Genomic DNA, 20,596 nt, shown 5'->3' on the forward strand with positions numbered 1-20,596 from the left:
ATTTCTGGCTCTGCTGTGAAGGGGCCACCGGTGCAGCACACCCAGGTTAACCTGAGGCAGGAGGGCCAGCAGGGTGTGCCTTATTAGTCATCTGTTTCAACCAGAGACTAACATCCTGAGTACCCCAACACTTCGACTTATTACCAGCCATCCTATCCCGAAAACGCTCATTATAGTTGAGCCAAGCCCAACCTTCACAGTCCTTATGAGCCCCTATGATAGAGTCAGCATAAGTCAGCAAGGAACCATACTGAGATGGGTCGTAATGACCCACCACACTAGCCAATCTAAGGAAATACCATACCCAATTAAGTATAATCCTAGGGACCTTGCCCTCGACACCAGAACAGTCCATCTTGTTCTTCCTCTTACTTGGGCACTTATTCCTTCCACCCTCCAATAAGTGAAAAATGTCAATGTACTTACGCTTCCTAATTTGTTTCCTATAGATATGGGAATCTTTTTTCCACAGTTCGCTGAGAGCCACTAACGCCGGTGCACCCTTGTCTCCCTCTTGAGCCAACTGACTAACAGGACCAGTTAGGTCCCCAGATGAGGTGGAGGAAGAAGAACTATAAGAAGAACTAGAATCAGAGCCAATAGACCTCTTATCACTACCATGGCACTTGCACTTCTTTTTTCCACCTCCGACCTTACCCTCAACCTTACCACCAACCTGTACAGACTTAGTAGTACTCGTCCCTCCCACGACACTCGACATGTTAGGGGCATCTTCATCTGTACCAACCGCAACACTCGACTCAGAAAGGACCGGGCCACTAATCCCACCAGAAACTGCATCCTGGCTAACACTACCCGGAACTGACCCAGAGGGCAAAGGCACATTAGTAACAAGGCCTGTAGCACTAGAAAAGCCAAACAAACCCACTGACAGACAGTAAGCTCCCCATGCCACCAAATACTCACCAGAAGCGATGGTGCCCTGCTAAATCGGAGGCTCTGTTGGGTGCCTAGCAACAGCATGGCTCGAACTAAGAGGACCAGCAATAGAAGACATCAGACCCTGCGCTTCCGATGAAACACCTGTCTGAAGCATTGCCAAGGCCTGATGATTTTGCCAACTCTCCAACCTTGAAGGACCAGGACAATCAGAAGTATCGATGCCAGTGCTGCCTCGAACTCCAGGCTGAAAAACAAAATCAGAGCCCCCAGAGACCTCACAAGTTGCCCCCCTACAAACCCCGCCACACGAGACTGGTCAACCACACCACTCTGAGAAGAACCAAGGACCGGAACAGGCAAAGCAGTGCCCCATCCCACAGAAGAAAAATCCGCAGCACCAGGCATAGGCAATGAACTGAGGCCTAAAGCCCAACCAGGAGCAGAGGGAGTGACCAAAGCTCCAAACCTCCAGCACCCAGCAAACAAGCCCCAAAGGAATCAGGATTACCATACCCAGAAGTAAAAAGAGATGGCCCTCTCCGCAGAGGAAAAATCACCAAGGAAAACCCTTCCACTGGAACCCCTTACAGCATCATTGAAAAAAACAGAGGGAGCAGCAGGAGGGAATATAGAAGGGTGTCTAGAGCCAACCAGGAGAGGAGGAGCTGAATTCAGAGACATTGCCCCAACAGGGCTGGACAATGCCAGTGAGGCACTCAGTGACCCAGGCACCACCAAGGACCGCCCTGGAAGGACCCCAGCTCCGCTGTCAAGACTAAACTTGCAGCCAAAATTAGAAATGGAGAGTGGTGAAAAAAATTAGTCTGCCCGCCACAGGAGCCTGCATGCTTGAAGGAAAGGAAGGAACCCCCAGCCCCACACCAGTGCTAAAACTCAATTGGGACACGAGAGGACAATGCAGCCCCACATGCACACGCCTGTCAACCAATGCATCAACAGGCAAAAGCGACCTTGGGACACAAGGAACCGCCAAAACAGAAGGCTGCACCCGCCTGAGGAAGCCGCACCACCCCCTCCCACAGAAGTGGAAACCCTTGCCGAAGAACTTGCAGCCTCGCCGCCCAACCTACCCTTAGCCAAATGAACGGAAGAAGCAGACTCATTTTCCCCAGCAGGAGCCGGTGCCACTGCTCCTGGACGTGCCCTCCCACGTGCAGGCATGGCTAGGCCCAACCCCAGAGGATCAGAAAAAACCCAGATGAGGAGCAAGGCAGCCATGCTGGATAAAAGAAGGCAGCACTGCATAGTTCCACACCCTTTTATACCCCCTCTCCAGTTCAAAATAGAATTCCTTGGTGCACTGGGGCCAACCAACTAGGATCCAGCAGGATCCTGGAAAGTCCACCCCAGTGCACCAATTCAAAATTACCTCCCCCCTCCCCAATTGCCTGTATCCTGCAAAGAAGGAGCTGGCCTAGCGCCCATATGATCATGGGCATCCAGAGACCAGGCTCCTCCTGCCCTCCCATAAATGACAGAGGTGGTGTGATCTAGCAACAATGTGCACAAATATTTTGACAAAAATTGAAGACACCAATAGACTAACATCCCCAGCCCAACCCCAGCACTCCTTTTCCTCCTCCCCAGCCTGACCCTAGAACACTCTAACCTAGCATTCCCTCCCAACTTCCCAAGTCTGTCTCCAGCACACTCCAAAACCCTTCCCCGGCCCAATCCCAGCACTTCCTTTTCCCTTTCCAAACCCAACTCATGCACACCCTGACCTCAGCACTCTGACTCACTCCTCTAAACCACAGCACTCCCTTCCCCCTCCCGTTTGACTCCAACACTCCTTTCCCCTTCCCACTCCAACTCTAGCACATTCTGGCCCCAACCTGACTCCAGGTCTTCAGTGTCTTCAATTTCCTCATAGTATTGGTGCACATTGTTGCTAGTTGACAACACCTGTGTCATTTATTGTATAGCAACCTTGAATCCCTTGGTATTCACTTGAGCTAATTGTTTCTATTTATACATTGTATTTATTGTACTGAGCAGAGTTAATTGTTTCTATTGAATCATTGTATCTATCTCATCAAGCTGAGTTTATTGTTCTTAGTAATACTTTGTATCTATTATATTGAGCTAGGGCCATAATATGGGCAGCCAGGACTGATGGCCCCTCCCCTCCACTCCTTACAGTAATATAGTCACACAACTAAAACTCTGAGACAACAAATGGAAGTAAAATAAGGCTGCAGCTTTATTAATAATTCAACCACCAGAGCCAACCTGTCAATGGAAATGCCCACCCCAAGGAATCATCCCGCAAGCAATGCCCACCCCCAGCAAGACGATCCCTTCACAGGCCACCAAACCTGCACTTCCAGCAGCATCTTGTCACTAACCAGGACCCCCGCTACAGCCAAGCAAGGAGTCCCTAACCATGTGGCTGAACCCAGTCACATGCAACTAAAACCAGAGTCAAGAAAGCACGCCACCTAGCAGATTCCTTGCTCTAAACCCTGCCCCAAGCTGTGGCAAACAACAATGTCCCACAACAAAAGGGGGGGGGGAGCAGGACAGCCACGCAGAACAAAAGGGGTGGCACGACCTAGAACCGCCCTTTTATAACTCCCACTATGCGGTAATTATTACAGCTTATCCACAAAACATGAGTAGTAGAGATATCCCAGGGAGATGAATGATGAAGCAATTCCAGTAAAGGATTGTAAGAAAACCCCATTGAATCCTCTCTTCCTTCTTCAACCAAGGCAGTACACAGAGCCACAACCCCGACAATGATAATGGTGACTAGGGAGAAGACTGCTCTAAAGCAGAAGCTTCTGAAAGGAGCTGGGTGTTCAACAGATCCCTGGAAACAGGCGTGGTGCCACAGGATTGGAGAAGACCGATTGTAGCCCACTTCATAAGAATGGCAGCAGAAAAGAGGCTGGAAACTATAGATCGATTAGCCTCACCTTAGTGGTGGGTAAATTAATGGAGACGCTACTAAAGGAAAGGATAGTGAACTATAATCTAGTGGATTGTTGGATCCGAGGCAGCATGGATTCACCAGGGAAAAGAGGTCCTGAATTACTTTTTTGATTGGGTGATTAGTGAATTGGATCAAGGAAGGGCACTTAATGTAATTTACTTGGATTTCAGCAAAGCTTTTGATACAGTCCTGCAAGGAGATTCATGAATAAAATGAGAAGCTTGGGAGTGGGCACCAAGGTGGTGGAGTGGATTACAAACTGGTTGCCTGACAGGAGACAGTGTCTAATGGTAAATGGAACCTACTCTGAAGACACAACAGTGTTAAATGGAGTGCCTCAAAAATCGGTTTTGGTACTGGTTCTTTCAATATCCTCGTGAGCGACACTGTGGAGGGGATAAAAGGTAAACTTTGTCTTTTTGTGGATGATAATAAGATCTGAAATAGAGTGGACATGCCTGAAGGAGTAGAAAGAATAAAAAGTGATTTAAGAAAGCTTGAAGAGTGGTCAAAGATTTCACAGCTGGGATTCAATACCAAGAAGTGCAGAGCCATTCATCTGTGGAACAGTAATCTAAGGCTGTATGTAATGGGGGGGATGAAAGACTAATGTGCATAGATCAGGAGAGGGACCTTAGGGTAATAGTGTCTGGTTATTTGAAGGTGGCGAAGCAATGTAGCAAGGCAATAGCTAAAGCCAGAAGGATGCTGGGCTGCATAGAAAGGGGGATATCCAGTAATAAAAGGGAGGTTGGAACAGTGGGGGAGGAGCCAAGATGGCAGCTTAACACCGACACTACTCTGCTCTTGCTTCTAGTTTCTTTTCTGGCTGAAAAACACCTTTCTTGATGCCACCTAAGAGGAAGAGGAAGGTAAAATCTTTCCCCTGGGAACCCCTTCCCCTGACCGGGCAGCAAACCATCCAGCAATGTCTGGCATCAGCTTCTGTTTCAGGGACTTTGGATCCGGCTGCTGTGGTGAGTGGAGGAGAACTCACCACAGCCTTGGAGGAGGCGTTGTTGAGTCCCCTAGACGTCCGTCCACCACCATCAGCACGGGTGGGGCCGCAGCAGCTCCCCGCGCTTAGCCCCAAAGTGGTTCCTCAAGCAGTCAACGCCGAGGGAGCAGCTTTGATGTACTCTCCTGTGCTGGAAGCCTTTATGACCAGTGCCGATGGTTTGGACACACATACACACACACCCCCGGCCAGGTGAGAATCTCCAAGGGGGGGATAGGTGTTGAAGAGAGAGAAGCTGGGACTCTGTTTGTAGAAGGAGTCCCTTTCTTGGCTCAGAAACCCTGGAATCATTGTGGGACCTTGTCTCTATGATTGGCAAAGCTTTTTCAGAGTGCGCCGCTAGGATTAATGTTTTGTCACAACAAGTTGATATACTTTGTAGAAATAATACATCTCAACAACAGGAGTGTCATCAAAAATCTAAACAAACAGAAGAATAATTACATACTATTAGAGGAACACAAAATTATTTAATTTAAGACAGCGATTCATTGAACAGAAGAGTAGAATTTGTTGAGAACAGACTGAGGCACTTAAATCTTCGATTTCTGAACTTTCCAAGGGTGGTGGGAGAGTTACTGTGTTTTACCTTGAAGAGGTTTTTCCTCGAAATTTTGGAGTTTTCTTCTGATGCAATTCCCCTCCTGGATAAAGTATATTTTTTACCATCTAGTCCAGGTTCTCGAATGCAATTACCCACTGTTGATATGGCGAATCTGATGGAAAACCTCGAGACATTATGATGTGGTAGAACAAGCTACATTGTTGGTATCATTCTTTGCTGACAGTGATTTAAGTTCAGTAATGAAGAAATATTTTAAGAAATCTATTGTACCATTTATGGGACAATCTGTGAGGATATTCCCAGACTTAGCTAAGGCTACACAAGAAAGAAGGGATTCCTGGCCTTGCATCAGGATATCCTGGCCCTAGGGGCATCCTTCTTTTTGAGAAATCCTTGAAAATGTTTAGTCAAGTATAATGGTGATAGCTTTGTCTTTTTTTTCACCTGAGCAACTTAAGATTTTTATTGATTCCAGGAAAATGTTATCATCCGGAAGAAGTAAAGTTTTTTTTTGTTTGTTTTTTTTTTAATTCTTTATTTATTAGTTTTTCCATATGATATACAGAAACAAATTAGCATTTGAATTATCAATTCTCCAAAAACAATCATTAAGAAAAGAAAACATTTAAGAAACAAATTATAAAGCATTTGTTCCTTTCTTACTTCCTCTATCATATTTAAATATTAAGCGGAATACTGGAAGATCCAAGATTTACGGGACATAATCAAGCAGTATTAAAGAATAAAAGTAATTAAGGAGGCATTATCATACTACTCTAGCTCGAGATGTTTTCAGGCAGCTCTCCCTCCGTCTTATGACTATCATGAAACACACGCATTGGATCTGGTTCGAAAAAGACATAGCGAGCATTGTTCCATAATAGAATACATTTGCAAGGATATTTGATCGTAACTCTAGCCCCCATCAACCTTGCTTCCTGGCGCATCTCCAACATTTTCTTCCTTCTAATTTGCGTCGCCTTGGTAATGTCCGGGAAGATCCAAATCTTTTGTCCATAGAACTCTTTCTCCCTGTTTCTCAGAAATAATTTTAACACCATTTCTCTGTCTGTTGGAAAAACAAATGAAACAGAGAGAGTTCCACGGAACTCGACTTGCTCCTCCGAAGAAGTTTCAAGAAATGCAGTTAGATTATCATCATCATTCAAGGGTGGGTTATTCAAATTCTTATTGGCAACGAAGAATATATTTGCAAGCAGGGGAACAGCTTCAGCAGGCACTAATAAAGTCTCTGTAAGATACTTTTTACATTGATCCCTCAAGGAGATCAATCTCACTTGGGGAAAATTCAAAATTCTTAGATTTAGGTATCTTTGAGTATTTTCCATGTTTTCTATCTTTCGGGTCATTATTGAATAGGATTTAACAAAATTTATTTGAGTTTCTTGAAGAACAGAAATTTTTTTGTCCATTTCTTTTATTTTAACTTCGTGCTGAATTACACATGGTTCTATCTTTTCAATAGCCTCTTGGTTATTTACTAATGCCTGTGTTAGCGTTGCGATTGATTTTTCCAATATTATTAAAGCACTCCAAACCGTTTCCAATGTTATCTCTCTTGGTTTAATCAGTTTTTGAACGGGGATTGTGTCTACATTATCCCCTCGGCAAACTTCTGAAACCCTGAGGGTTTCGCTTGTCGAGTCCTCTTCCTCCATTAGTTCTATTCGGGCAGCAGTCGATCCCAGGTCGGCCAACAACTCCATTTTGGCCCTTTGATCTTGACGGCTGCTTACCACCTCGCTGCTGCTGTCCGTCAATGCACACGCAGCCGCCATTCCTCTCTCCCCCTCTGTGGCGGGCTCTCTCTCTGCGTCCCACTGAGAGGTAACCCGACCCGGATCTGGATTGTGGCTGTGGGCTGGAGGAGAAGGCTTCTCGGGCGCTCCAGGGCTCAAAGATGTCTGTGTGTCCTGAGGTGAGTCAGCGCGTCCCTCGCCCAACACCCCAAAGGACCTCTCTTCCGGAGTCGAAACTGAATTCGGAGTGAAGAAGCTCGGTATCTTGGATTGAGAGGGGGTCGTTGCTTCAGGTACAGAGGTTTCCTGACATACTCGCCCCTTTCTCTTGGTATGAGGCATGATCGACGCTGTAAAGTTTCAGGTAGTACGGAGCTCACTTCACTGCGACCTCTCCTTAGGACGCCATCTTGGCGGAAGAAGTAAAGTTTAAGAGACGTCTATATATATTTTGGGAGCTGTAATAAGCTAAGTCTTTCCTTTATGATTGCCTTTATATCTCCAAATTAGACTGACCTCCCCTGTAGGTTGTGGTCTAATGGATATTGTGATTTCGTGATTTGGGAAATGTTTCCTTAAAAAAAGTTTTCCTTGTAAAATATGTATCATGTTTCTGTAGCACAGTGGATTCTTTGTGTACATTTTATTTTGAAATTTCAATAAATAATACATTTTAAAAAAAAAAGAAAGAAAGTAAAAGGAGGTTGAACAAGTCCTTGGTGAGGCCTCACCTAGAGTATTATGTTCATTTCTGGAAATCGTATCTCAAAAAAGATAGAAGTGGTTCAGAGCAAGACGACCAAAATTGTGTGCAGTCTGTATCAGAAGACTTATGAGAAGAGACTTGAAGAATCTAAATATGTATAGCCTGGACGAGAGAAGTTGCAGCGGCGATAATGATACAGACCTTCAGATACCTGAAAGGTATTAATTATGCATGAACTTTGAACCTTTTCTGATGGAAAGGAAACTGTAGAACTAAGGGTTATGAAATGAAACTCCGCAGGGATGACTTAGAACCAACATCAGGAAATATTTCTTCACAGAAAAGATGGTGGGCACCTGGAATGCACTCCCAGAAAAGGTGGTGAGGACAAACACATTAAGAAGTCGCCTTTAAAACAAGCGCTCATCTGCTCATACACGCTTGTATCAGCACACAAGCAAGGATACACTAAAATCTTTAATCATGCACACACTTACGCACACACTTAGGCACCGACATACAGTCCTTAGGACTATACAGTAGATTAGTCTATAAACTCCACACCACAATAAACCATAACTATAATACTATGTGTAATAAAACTACCGGTGTAAGTACCTTGGAACAATTGGTCATGAACTACTTCGCTAAATGACTATGTCTAATGATATATTGTAACCGAACCTTTGACGGCACCTGTTAGAATGTACTATTGTACACTTTTACCTACATTAAATATATGCCTACATGTAAACCGTTGCGACGGTATTTAACTTAGCAACGGTATAGAAAAGTTTTTAAATAAAATAAATAAATGTATGTTGTTAAATATACCAACCATGCATAAGTATGCTCCTAATTTTAAGAAGTTATTCAAGCATAGTTAGCGGGTGTGTTCTTCAATAGAGCAATATTGGCTTTTACACAATTATGTAAGCAGATTTTAAAACATGCTCAAGCCAGACATTCCCAGTTTTCTAATTAGTCCCCCAGTTTGTCCCGTTAATAGCAAGCCATTCAGACCCCTCTGGTTCTTCATCCTGAACACTGCTCAGTTGACCCAGATTCCTAACCCTCTCCTATAAGCCCTAAAACTTGAGATCTACAGATTTCCTCATCAGGAGCAGCAGTAAAGTTATGTGGATATCTAGCATATGCCCACTGCAGATTTCACTTTTAAAATTCAGAAGTGCATGGTAAGTCTTGGCCCTGTCCTGGAACACCCATGCCCTGCCCCTTTTACTCCCACTTATTCCTCCCGCTCCAAGCCACGCTGCCTTCCACTGTTCCCTCCCCCCCCCCCCCCCACCCCACCCCACCCCACCTTCCCTTCCCCGCCCTTTCCCCCCTACCTTTGATGACTTCTTTTTTTTCAAAATTTACTTCAGCCCTGGGGCTGAAGTAAGTTGTGTGCGCCGGCCAACTGCCGGCATGCAATCGCTGACACAGCGGCAAATGGCCATTGTGTCAGAGGCCTCTGGCCCCACCCCGGACCTCCCCCACAACTTGTTGCAAGCCCCAGAACTTACACGCATCCCGGGCCTTTTAAAAATAGGCCCGGCGTGCATAACCTTTTGAAAATCCGGCCCTTTGTGTTTGTGAGACGAAACAGCAATCCCTATATCCATCAGTATTTTCAATGACAATATGTATTAACTGTTGCCATGTGTTAATTTAAAGGTAACTTTCATATATTAAAACGTATTTTAAAAAAACAAAACCATCTTGTAACTCTTTTTCAATATGTTAAAAATTATTTTCTATGTCTAATATTAAATTACACACCTATTCTTATGTAATGAAATGATGTCAAATCATTATGCAAGATCTTAATACTTATTTATTTATTTATTTATACGTTTTTATATACCGACATTAGATCAGTGATGTCGCATCGGTTTACAGATAACGGAAGGAAAATAAGCGGAGGGGGGGGGGGTTATAATTTCTTACAGTGAATCATATCTCAAACAATGCAATGTAATGAAACTTAAATTATTGTGTATATCTAACGAGGCAACATGATAAAAAATATAGAATATAAAAATAAAACATGATATGAAACTCATTCTAGCGCAACTTAATGGGATAAGAAAAACTTAAGATGAAACGTAGTGAACATAATCAGCACGTGACATGGGACTTGTGAGCAGAAAAAATGTGTAACAGAGGTTGGACGGGAATAAGGTGTTAAAAGAAAAAGAATGAGTGTGGGGGTGGCTGAGTTTGTGTGGTTGGTGATGGCTTCGATTAGGGGGGATAAGTTGTGGTCGAGGGCGCCTAGGAAAGCATATAGCAGGAGAATTTGGAGATTCTTTGATTTGTATAGACAAAGCTCGAGAGGGGGTGAAGCTTTGAGTGGTTGGATAGCAAATCTGAATTTTTTTCGGGCCAGGAAAAGTAGTCCGCCTCCTTTCTTTTTTGGTCTGGGGATGGAGTGAATGTCGTATATGTCTTTGGGAAGTTGACTGATGAGGGCAGTGACTGAGCTTTTGAGCCAGGATTCAGTTAGGCAGAATATTCTTCAAAACTCATAATCAATATTCCATTATGTGCTTATAGTTAAAAAATACTATCCCTATAATCAATTCTTCTTTTCTTAAACAAATGCAGTGAACTATTTATTTTAAACCACATATTCAAATGTGAAATCACTCTCCTTCAAATCGCTGCAAATTAGAAACAATTTGAAAGTCTTGAATCCATATACTAAATGACTGACCAATGTACTTTAGTAACATCACATAAGTTTTTACTGATTCTATTAATATATAACTTCAAAATTGTGCTTAAATAGTAATTTAGTTTAATATCTTTGTTCTAACTTCAAGTGAAGTTATGTTTTATCGATCTAGGTATAGCAAATGTTAAAAATTTTAAAAAAAATTTAAAAGATTAAAAAAACACGACATCACACGAGTACATTATAAAATTAATAAAAGGCTTATGTGGGTTCTTATGAGCAACTTTTAATATCTCAATTCTCATAAATCTATAATGTCAGAATTTAATAAGACCATCAATAAGAAAGCAAAATATTATATTCTAGTGTTATTTATTTATTTTATTTATTTAAATGCTTTTTTATACCGATAACCGTTTGCACATCATATCGGTTTACATGGAACAGTATAATTAAATAATATAGAATAACAATTACAGGGAACAAAAATATAACCCATCTTGGCTGACACTTCATTTTCTGTCATATATTAACATATACAACTAAGATTAGATGTACCTTTTGCTTTTTCCCTTTGATGTACCCGATAATGCAGCACCGCATGAAAATAGCAAAGCACAGAGTATACATCCACGCCTTGCTTTTTATACAAACTAGTTTTTAAAAAACCGCATGAAAAAGCTGTTGACATCATATCCTCCTTCATGTCAATCATTCTGACGTATCGTTAATCTCAATGTTATGCACATATTTATTTGATATACCTTGTTCATCCTATGAAAAACGGATTATTCTTAATAAAGAAGTGACAACCACTCCCTGCACCTAGCGAGCCATGGACTTTATTGTAGACCTACCTTCTTCTAGTGGCAACAATACCATTTGTGTCACCGTGGACCGCTTTTCGAAGATGGCTCACTTTTTGGTGTTACCCGGCCTGCCTTCAGCTCCAGAGCTAACTAAACTATTCATCAGACACATTTATTTATTTATTTATTTATTTAAAGATTCTTGTATACTGTCATTCAAAATATACATCACAATGGTTTACATGTTACAAAATCATAAAATCAAGTATAAAATTGTCTATAAAGGTACATTAAAATGTAATAAAAATAAGATTGTTAATAAAATTATTAATAAATCAACATAAAACAAAGAATAAAATAATGCTTCTCTATACCAATTAGTCCTTTTTTTCAAGATAGTCAACATAAGCCTGTTCGAAAAGCCATGTTTTTAGAGCTTTTTTAAAAGCTTTAAACTCTGATTCTAAATGCAATTAAACAGGCATAGTGTTCCAAATGCATGGACCAGCAATTGAAATGGATCTCTCTCGGATTAATATAAGATGGGCAGAGTTCACAGATGGAATTTGAAGCAATCCTTTGTTCGCTAATCTTAAGGATCTCTGTGGGACATGTAAACAGATTAGGAAGTTCAACCAGTCTGGTTTTTGTCCATAAATCGCTTTGTGTAATATACAACATGCTTTATACTGTATTCTTTGTGTTATTGGCAGCCAATGCAGATTGATTAAAACAGGGGTAATATGTTCACATTTCTTACAATTTGTTAATACTCTTGCTGCAGAGTTCTGAAGCACCTGTAAGGGGTGCAAAGTAGATTGTGGAAGGCCTAAGAGAAGAGAATTACAATAGTCCAAAGATGAAAAGATCAAAGCTTGTAACACCAATCGGAAATCATTAACATCTAAAAGTGGTTTCAACTTTCGCAGCACCAACAATTTATAATATCCTTCTTGTAATTTAAGAGAGATATGTTTCTTAAAATTTAGTTGGCAGTCAATAGTAATTCCTAGATCTTTGACTGATTCAGACAGCACTAGTTTAATATTATTGGGTAATAAAAGGGTATTGTTCGTACTAGTGGAGTTATCTTTTGATTTTTTGTCAAGAAGAATCATTTCTGTTTTTTCCATATTTAGGGCTAATTTCATATGACAAAGTAATTGGTTGATGGCTCCGAGATATATGTTTATTAATTTAAATGTTTGTTCAATAGTGCCAACAATAGGTATAAGAAGCTGAATGTCGTCAGTATAGATATAAAAATTTAGGCCTAAACCTGCTAACAGATGACACACTGGAAGAAGTTAAATATTGAACAGGGTAGCTGATAAAGCGGACCCTTGTGGAACACCAGTTTGAAGTTGAATTTTATCGAAGCAATTATTTCCTATTTGTACTTGAAAGGATCTTTGCTGTCTTTCGTCTTCATGGACTCATCTTTCATCTTCATGGACTCCCGAGGCACATCATTCATGGACACATCTTTCATCTTCATAGACTCCCGAGGCACATCCTCTCGGATAGGGGTATCCAGTTCACAGCCAAGTTCTGGAGGTCGCTGTGTAAAAGATTTGACATCACCCTGGACCTTACATCGGCCTATTTATTCATCTAAAGTTGCCTTCAGCCCGCTTTGCTCCCAGATACATCGGGCCCTTTCCTGTACTTCGCCGGCTCGGGCCGGTCACTTACAGCCTTCGTTTACCCACTTCGCTCAAAATCCATAAAGCTTTCCACATCTCGCTGTTAAAACCACTCATCCGATCAGAATTCTCCAAGAAACCTCCTGAACCTCAACCTCTAATTTCGGAGGACGATATCACCTATCAAGCCGAGGACTTCTTGGATGTAAGGAAGCACAGGAAGCATTGGGAATATCTAATCTCGTGGGAAGGATTTGGTCCCGAAGAGAACAGCTGGGAGCCTGCTACTAACATCCTTGACAAGGAGTTGATCAGACAGTTCCATGCTTCGCATCCTGGAAAGCCAAAACCCCCGGGAGGGGCCCTAAGAAGGGGGGTACTGTTACACCCGGTCGCAGACGGCTGCGACCACTACTGCTCACCTCCTTCTTTGCTTCCCTAACTCCATGGGGTAATTTGGCAGCCTCCACTAGCTACCAACGACCTGCCTACCGCTCCCAGGCCTCCCAGGTCGGCACGGATGCCGCCGACCACCATCTTGCCATTAGGTCCCTCTAGGCGCACGCGCACACAGGCCAGTCTTATCCACATCATGGCGGGAACCTCAGGGGTGTCCCCTCCAGATGACGTCATTCCCTTTGGATACTTAAACCTGCTGGCCCTGCTCTAAGACGATTTGGCAAAGAGTCTCATCCTTGCTAATTCCGCCTCGCTTCCTGAGGACCCTGCATTCCAGTTCCTGTTCCGACGTGGACGTCTCAGGTACCCGTTCCTCAGGGGCCTCTCATCCTGGCTATCCGCTCCTCGGAGGGCCTGACGCCTGGAACTCTGCCTGCTCTGTTCCCCAGGGCTTCCCTGGAACCAACACTGCTCTTTCGGTAGTACTCCGCCCTACAGATCACTTTCTGCTTTACCAAGTGCTTCTCTGGTGTACCCTGCGCTGGGGGCCATTGCCATCTCTACAGAGGACTCCCTTCAGAGGTACCCAATCTATGGACCATTACTACGCTATCGAGGACCTCACAGGTGCACCCTGCTCTGCGGGCCATTGCCACCTCCACCTAGGGCCTTGACTGTGCACTTCGCTCTGTGAACCCCTGTCATCTCTACAGAGGAACCCACCAGCATATCCTGCTCTGTGGGTAATTATCATCTCTACCGAGGACACTATTGGTCTACCCCGCCCTGCGGGCCACTATCATCTCTACCAAGACCTCTTCGGTGTACCCCGCCTCGCAGGCCACTACCATCTCTACAGGAGACCTCTTCGGTGTACCCGCTCCACTGACTTCTACCAACGCTACGAAGGTATTCCCTCTGGGCACTCCCTATTCCATCAACTCTGTGTCTCTGGGTCTGTGTGACTTCTTCTCTGGCACCCCCTGCTCCATGGGTAGTGCTACTATCTCTTTAATAAAGACTCTATATTGCTTCCATGTCTATCCCCAGCTGAGACTTAGCCTCCCGACAGTGAGGCTCATGGGGCTCCTCCCCATAGGCGATACCACCTCTCACTTCAGCCCAGGGTTCACATACCAACTATTATTTACAGAATCCTAACAGTACTAGTACATATCTTGCCACTAAAGCAATTTGTAATATATATCTTTGAACCTGAATATCCCCCTCTTATGGCAAAAGGTTTTACAAGAAAAGCTTTGGTCTTTGGTAACAGTACACACATCATATCTAGAATTAAGGTAATAACCATTACCGGACACTCCCACCAGATATGCATGAACGATCCCTAATTCCCCACATCCCCTCCAACATGGGTTATTTATCAAAGGATATATCCTGTAGAGCCATTCTGGAGTTAAATACCATCAATAAAGGACCTTGTGACTATTTTCCTTCATAGTTGCAGAAACCAAACTTGCCCATGTTTAGGAAACATTGATCCCAATCAGCCTCCTCCAAGATATCCCCCAAGTCCCTTTCCCAAGCTGTTATGTGGCTAGGTTTATCTTGCATCTCAACTAGGGATGTGAATCGTTTTTTGACGATTTAAAATATCGTCCGATATATTTTAAATCGTCAAAAATCGTTAGAGGCACGATAAATAGGAATTCCCCCGATTTATCGTCAAAAATCGTAAATCGGGGGAGGGGGAGGGGAAGGGGGGAGGGCGGGAAAACCGGCACACTAAAACAACCCTAAAACCCACCACGACCCTTTAAAATAAATCCCCCACCCTCCCGAACCCCCCCAAAATGTTTTAAATTACCTGGGGTCCAGTGGAGGGGTCCCGGTGTGATCTTCCACTCTCGGGCCACGGCTGCGTTAATAGAAATGGCACCAGCCATTTTGGTTCCTGTCCCCCGACGTCACGAGCGCAGGAGATCGCTCCCGGACCCCCGCTGGACCCCCAGGGACTTTTGGCCAGCTTGGGGGGGGCCTCCTGACCCCCACAAGACTTGCCAAAAGTCCAGCGGGGGTCCAGGAGCGACCTCCTGCACTCGGGCCGTATTGCAAAATGGTGCCGGCCGTATGGCCATTTTGCAATTCGGCAATACGACCCGAGTGCAGGAGGTCGCTCCCGGACCCCCGCTGGACTTTTGGCAAGTCTTGTGGGGGTCAGGAGGCCCCCCCCCCAAGCTGGCCAAAAGTCCCTGGGGGTCCAGCGGGGGTCCGGGAGCGATCTCCTGCGCTCGTGACGTTGGGGGACAGGAACCAAAATGGCGCCTGCGCTACCTTTGCCCTGTCATATGACAGGGCAAAGGTAGCGCCGGCGCCATTTCTATTAACGCAGCCGTGGCCCGAGAGTAGAAAATCACACCGGGACCCCCCCCCCACTGGACCCCAGGTAATTTAAAACATTTTGGGGGGGGTTCGGAAGGGTGGGGGATTTATTTTAAAGGGTCGGGGTGGGTTTTAGGGTTGTTTTAGTGTGCCGGTTTTCCTGCCCTGCCCCGATTTACGATTTAAACGATTTAAAAAAAAAAAAACCAACCGTGACGATCAGATTCCCTCCCCCCCCAGCCAAAATCGATCGTTAAGACGATCGATCACACGATTCACATCTCTAATCTCAACATTCAATACAGTATAACTTAGATATGGATCTCATAAGCTTATCTGCTTGGTCACAGTAACCTTCAAATCAGGTCTTGCTTTGTCACAAAACCTTCACAATTCTAGGCTGCCACATGAAATGAGCTAGTTGAATATAAGGGTACCTGTCCTGAATGCTCAAGCGGTAATTCTGTTGAAAAATGTCAAAAGAAGATATTCCCATCCCAAAGTTGCTTCAGTCTAACCACTCCTAACATCTGCCACCTTCTGCATGCCACTAAGGATGTTCCAGGTGGAAAATCCATATTACAAAGAAAAGTAAAATGATGGTTATAAGTTCTGGCACCCACCAACACCCCCTTCAATTTCCTCCACACATCCATTGCCAACTGAACATATGGTGAAATCAGAACAGGAGGTCATGACACCTAGTGAAGCAGCCAAGCTCTCATTTCCAGCAGTAGCTCCCCTATCATCTCCTGTTCTAACTGTCCCCAAAGCTTAACTTCGAAAACTCTATGCCACTCTATCATTGCTCTTATCTGGGACACTGCATAATACCACCCCTAAATGTGGGACACCAAGCCCCACCCCCTGCATTTAGGTAGATTGAATATTCGCCTGACTACTTGGGGAGGTCTCCTTTTCCATAAAAAGCTAAATATCTTTCTCTACCATAATCTGAGGATTTTATCAGGTATATGAACTGGCAGAGTTTAAAAGATATAATAGATATATAACAAAGGCGAGGTAGAATATTCATTTTCACCGCAGCTATTCTCACAAGTCATGAAAGATTAAACTTCTTCCATTTCTCTAAGTCCTGGCTGATATCTTTGATAAGGGGCTCATAATTTAGTCTAAAAATTTGATCCGACTGGATATTGGCTGATATTTGGGGGACAGAGATGTGATCGTGCCATGCCCTGGCTTAAGGAACTTCATTGGCTTCCTGTGAAGTTTAGATAGAGGTTTAAATTGCTATTACTTGTTTTTAGGGCATTGAAACTAAATGGCCCTTCTTATTTGGCTGATCAGCGGCAACTCTACATTCCAAGTCGTAACTTACGCTCTGCTGATAAACACCTTCTGGTGATTCCTTTTATTAATCATACTCAATTGCAAGAAACAAGTAGTAGATCAATTATGATTGTAGTGCCAACCTTATGGAATGCCCTACCTGGGGCTCTGATGACAAGGATATTTTGAAAGCTTCTTAAGGCACATTTATTTGCTCAGGAGTTTCCTTTTAATTTGAATTTCATTTTTTTTATTTAATATTTAGTGTATTTTATGAATTCTTGTTTATTGGATTGTGTATTAATATTTTATTTATTTATTTATTTATTTTATATACCAATGTTCCTGTATAATATACATATCACACCGGTTTTCAAGGAAATAAAACTGTCGCCTTGCGGGCGGCTTACATTAAAACAAATAAGGAACTTACAACTTTTATATATTTTGTATTTTTTTTTTTATAAATTTTGTAATCCGTCTAGCACATTTTATTATAAACAGAATAGAAGCACTTTTTAAAAATATAAATACATAAAATTATATATCCCCAGATACTTTAACCACTCTCTGGCTCACGTAAAGGGTAATATAGATTTCAAAAGCGCCACCTTGTCTTCTGCTATAGATATGTTCAATACTTCTGATTAGTCTTCATTTATTTTGAAGCCTGATACTGCTCTACAACTCATGCAATAGGAGTAAACATTAAATTGTCTGCAAGCAATGATAGCTTTTAAATGTATCTCTCCTACTAGAATGCCCTTTATTAACTTGGCGTCTCACTTTTTCTGCAAGATGTTCTAAAGAGAGGGCAAACAAATGTGGCGATAAGGGTCACCTCTGATGGGTACCACATCTTATCTCCAATGGTACAGAGTAACCCCTATTTATTTTTATACAAGCTTGAGGGCTTGCATAAAGTTTCCTTATCTAATTTATAAAGTGTGTACCCAACCCAAATTTCTCCAGTTTGAATAAAAAGGCCCAGAGGAAACTGTCAAATGCCTTCTTGGTGCCCATCGTAAAAAGGGGTGAAGGGACATTATGTACCTTTATCCACCACATTAGATTCAATACTCTATGTACATTATCAGAGGCCAAGCGGCCTGGGACAAATCCCGACTAGTCACCATGTATTAACCGCAGATCTACCCCACCCAGATGCAAAGCAAGAATCTTCGCCAAGATTTTCAGGTCTATGTTGATCAAGGAAATGGGCCTATAGGAGTTGCATAGCATATAGGGGCCGATGCAATAAAGTCACATAGAAAATGGGTGCTGAACAGTCAGCACCCACTCTAATGCGCGCATGGCACCCCAAAGAGGGAGTGCCTCAGGGATCTGTACTGGGACCCTTACTGTTCAATATATTTATAAATGATCTGGAAAGAAATACGACGAGTGAGATAATCAAATTTGCAGATGGCACAAAATTGTTCAGAGTAGTTAAATCACAAGCAGATTGTGATAAATTGCAGGAAGACCTTGTGAGACTGGAAAATTGGGCATCCAAATGGCAGATGAAATTTAATGTGGATAAGTGCAAGGTGATGAATATAGGGAAAAATAACCCATGCTATAATTACACAATGTTGGGTTCCATATTAGGTGCTACAACCCAGGAAAGAGATCTAGGTGTCATAGTGGATAACACATTGAAATCGTCGGTGCAGTGTGCTGCGGCAGTCAAAAAAGCAAACAGAATGTTGGGAATTATTAGAAAAGGAATGATGAATAAAACGGAAAATGTCATAATGCCTCTGTATCACTCCATGGTGAGACCGCACCTTGAATACTGTGTACAATTCTGGTCGCCGCATCTCAAAAACGATATAATTGCGATGGAGAAGGTACAGAGAAGGGCTACCAAAATGATAAGGGGAATGGAACAACTCCCCTATGAGGAAAGACTAAAGAGGTTAGGACTTTTCAGCTTGGAGAAGAGACGAATGAGGGGGGATATGATAGAGATATTTAAAATCATGAGAGGTCTAGAACGGGTAGATGTGAATCGGTTATTTACTCTTTCGGATAGTAGAAAGACTAGGGGGCACTCCATGAAGTTAGCATGGGGCACATTTAAAACTAATCGGAGAAAGTTCTTTTTTACTCAACGCACAATTAAACTCTGGAATTTGTTGCCAGAGAATGTGGTTCGTGCAGTTAGTATAGCTGTGTTTAAAAAAGGATTGGATAAGTTCTTGGAAGAAAAGTCCATGTGGTTCGTGCAGTTAGTATAGCTGTGTTTAAAAAAGGATTGGATAAGTTCTTGGAGGAAAAGTCACTTAGAGAATAGCCACTGCCATTAGCAATGGTTACATGGAATAGACTTAGTTTTTGGGTACTTGCCAGGTTCTTATGGCCTGGATTGGCCACTGTTGGAAACAGGATGCTGGGCTTGATGGACCCTTGGTCTGACCCAGTATGGCATTTTCTTATGTTCTTATGTTCTTAAGAGGGGCCCATGCAATATTCAAATTAAGAGGTGGCGACCCTAGCGCATCCTTGCTAACACAAACCCAAACGGCCGGATTTTAAATGCCCTGCGCGCGTAAATCCGGCTGGATTTATGCGCGCAGGGCCCTCGTGCGCCGGCGCGCCTATTTTGCATAGGCCGCCGGCGCGCGCAGAGCCCCGGGACGCACGTAAGTCCTGGGGCTTCGTAAAAGGGGCATGTCGGGGGCGTTGCGTAAATGACGCAGCGTTTCGGGGGCGTGACGCAGCATTTTGGGGGCGAGCCCGGGGGCGCAGCGCCAGCCCGGGGGCGTGGGCAAGGCCTCCGGACCAGCCCCCGGGTCGGGTGATGGCGCGCCAACAGCCCGCTGGCGTGCACAGATTTACGCCTGCTTTGAGCAGGCGTAAATCTGACAACAAAGGTAAGGGGGGGTTTTAGATAGGGCCGGGGGGGGGGGGGTTAGGTAGGGGAAGGGAGGGGAAGGTGGGGGGAGGGCGAAGGAAATTTCCCTCCGAGGCCGCTCCGAAATTGGAGCGGCCTCGGAGGGAACAGGCAGCGCGCGCTGGGCTCGGCGCGCACAGGTTGCACAAATGTGCACCCCCTTGTGCGCACCGACCCCGGATTTTATAAGATACGCGCGGCTACGCACGTATCTTATAAAATCCAGCGTACTTTTGTTCGCGCCTGGTGCGCGAACAAAAAAGTATGCGCTCGAGCAGAATTATAAAATCTACCCCAAAGGTTTTCATTGACTGCCGTATGCCGGTCATGAAAACAGATGCTGAAACCAGGCGTCGATTTTCGTGACTCCCGTATGGCAGTAAGGGAAACCGATGCCGATAAACCTGGCATTGGTTTTAGTCGCTAAAAACCAATGCCGAGTTTATCGGCATCAGTTTTCCTTAGTGGTGGACAGCCATGAAAATCGACGCCGATAAACCCGGCACTGGTTTGTTCACTGAAAACGAACGCCAAGTTTATCGGCGTCGGTTTTCATGGCTGTCCGCTGCTAAGGAAAACCGATGCCGATAAAATCGGCATTGGTTTTTAGCAG

Source organism: Rhinatrema bivittatum, chromosome 5, assembly GCF_901001135.1.
Source record: "Rhinatrema bivittatum chromosome 5, aRhiBiv1.1, whole genome shotgun sequence".
Taxonomy (NCBI): domain Eukaryota; kingdom Metazoa; phylum Chordata; class Amphibia; order Gymnophiona; family Rhinatrematidae; genus Rhinatrema; species Rhinatrema bivittatum.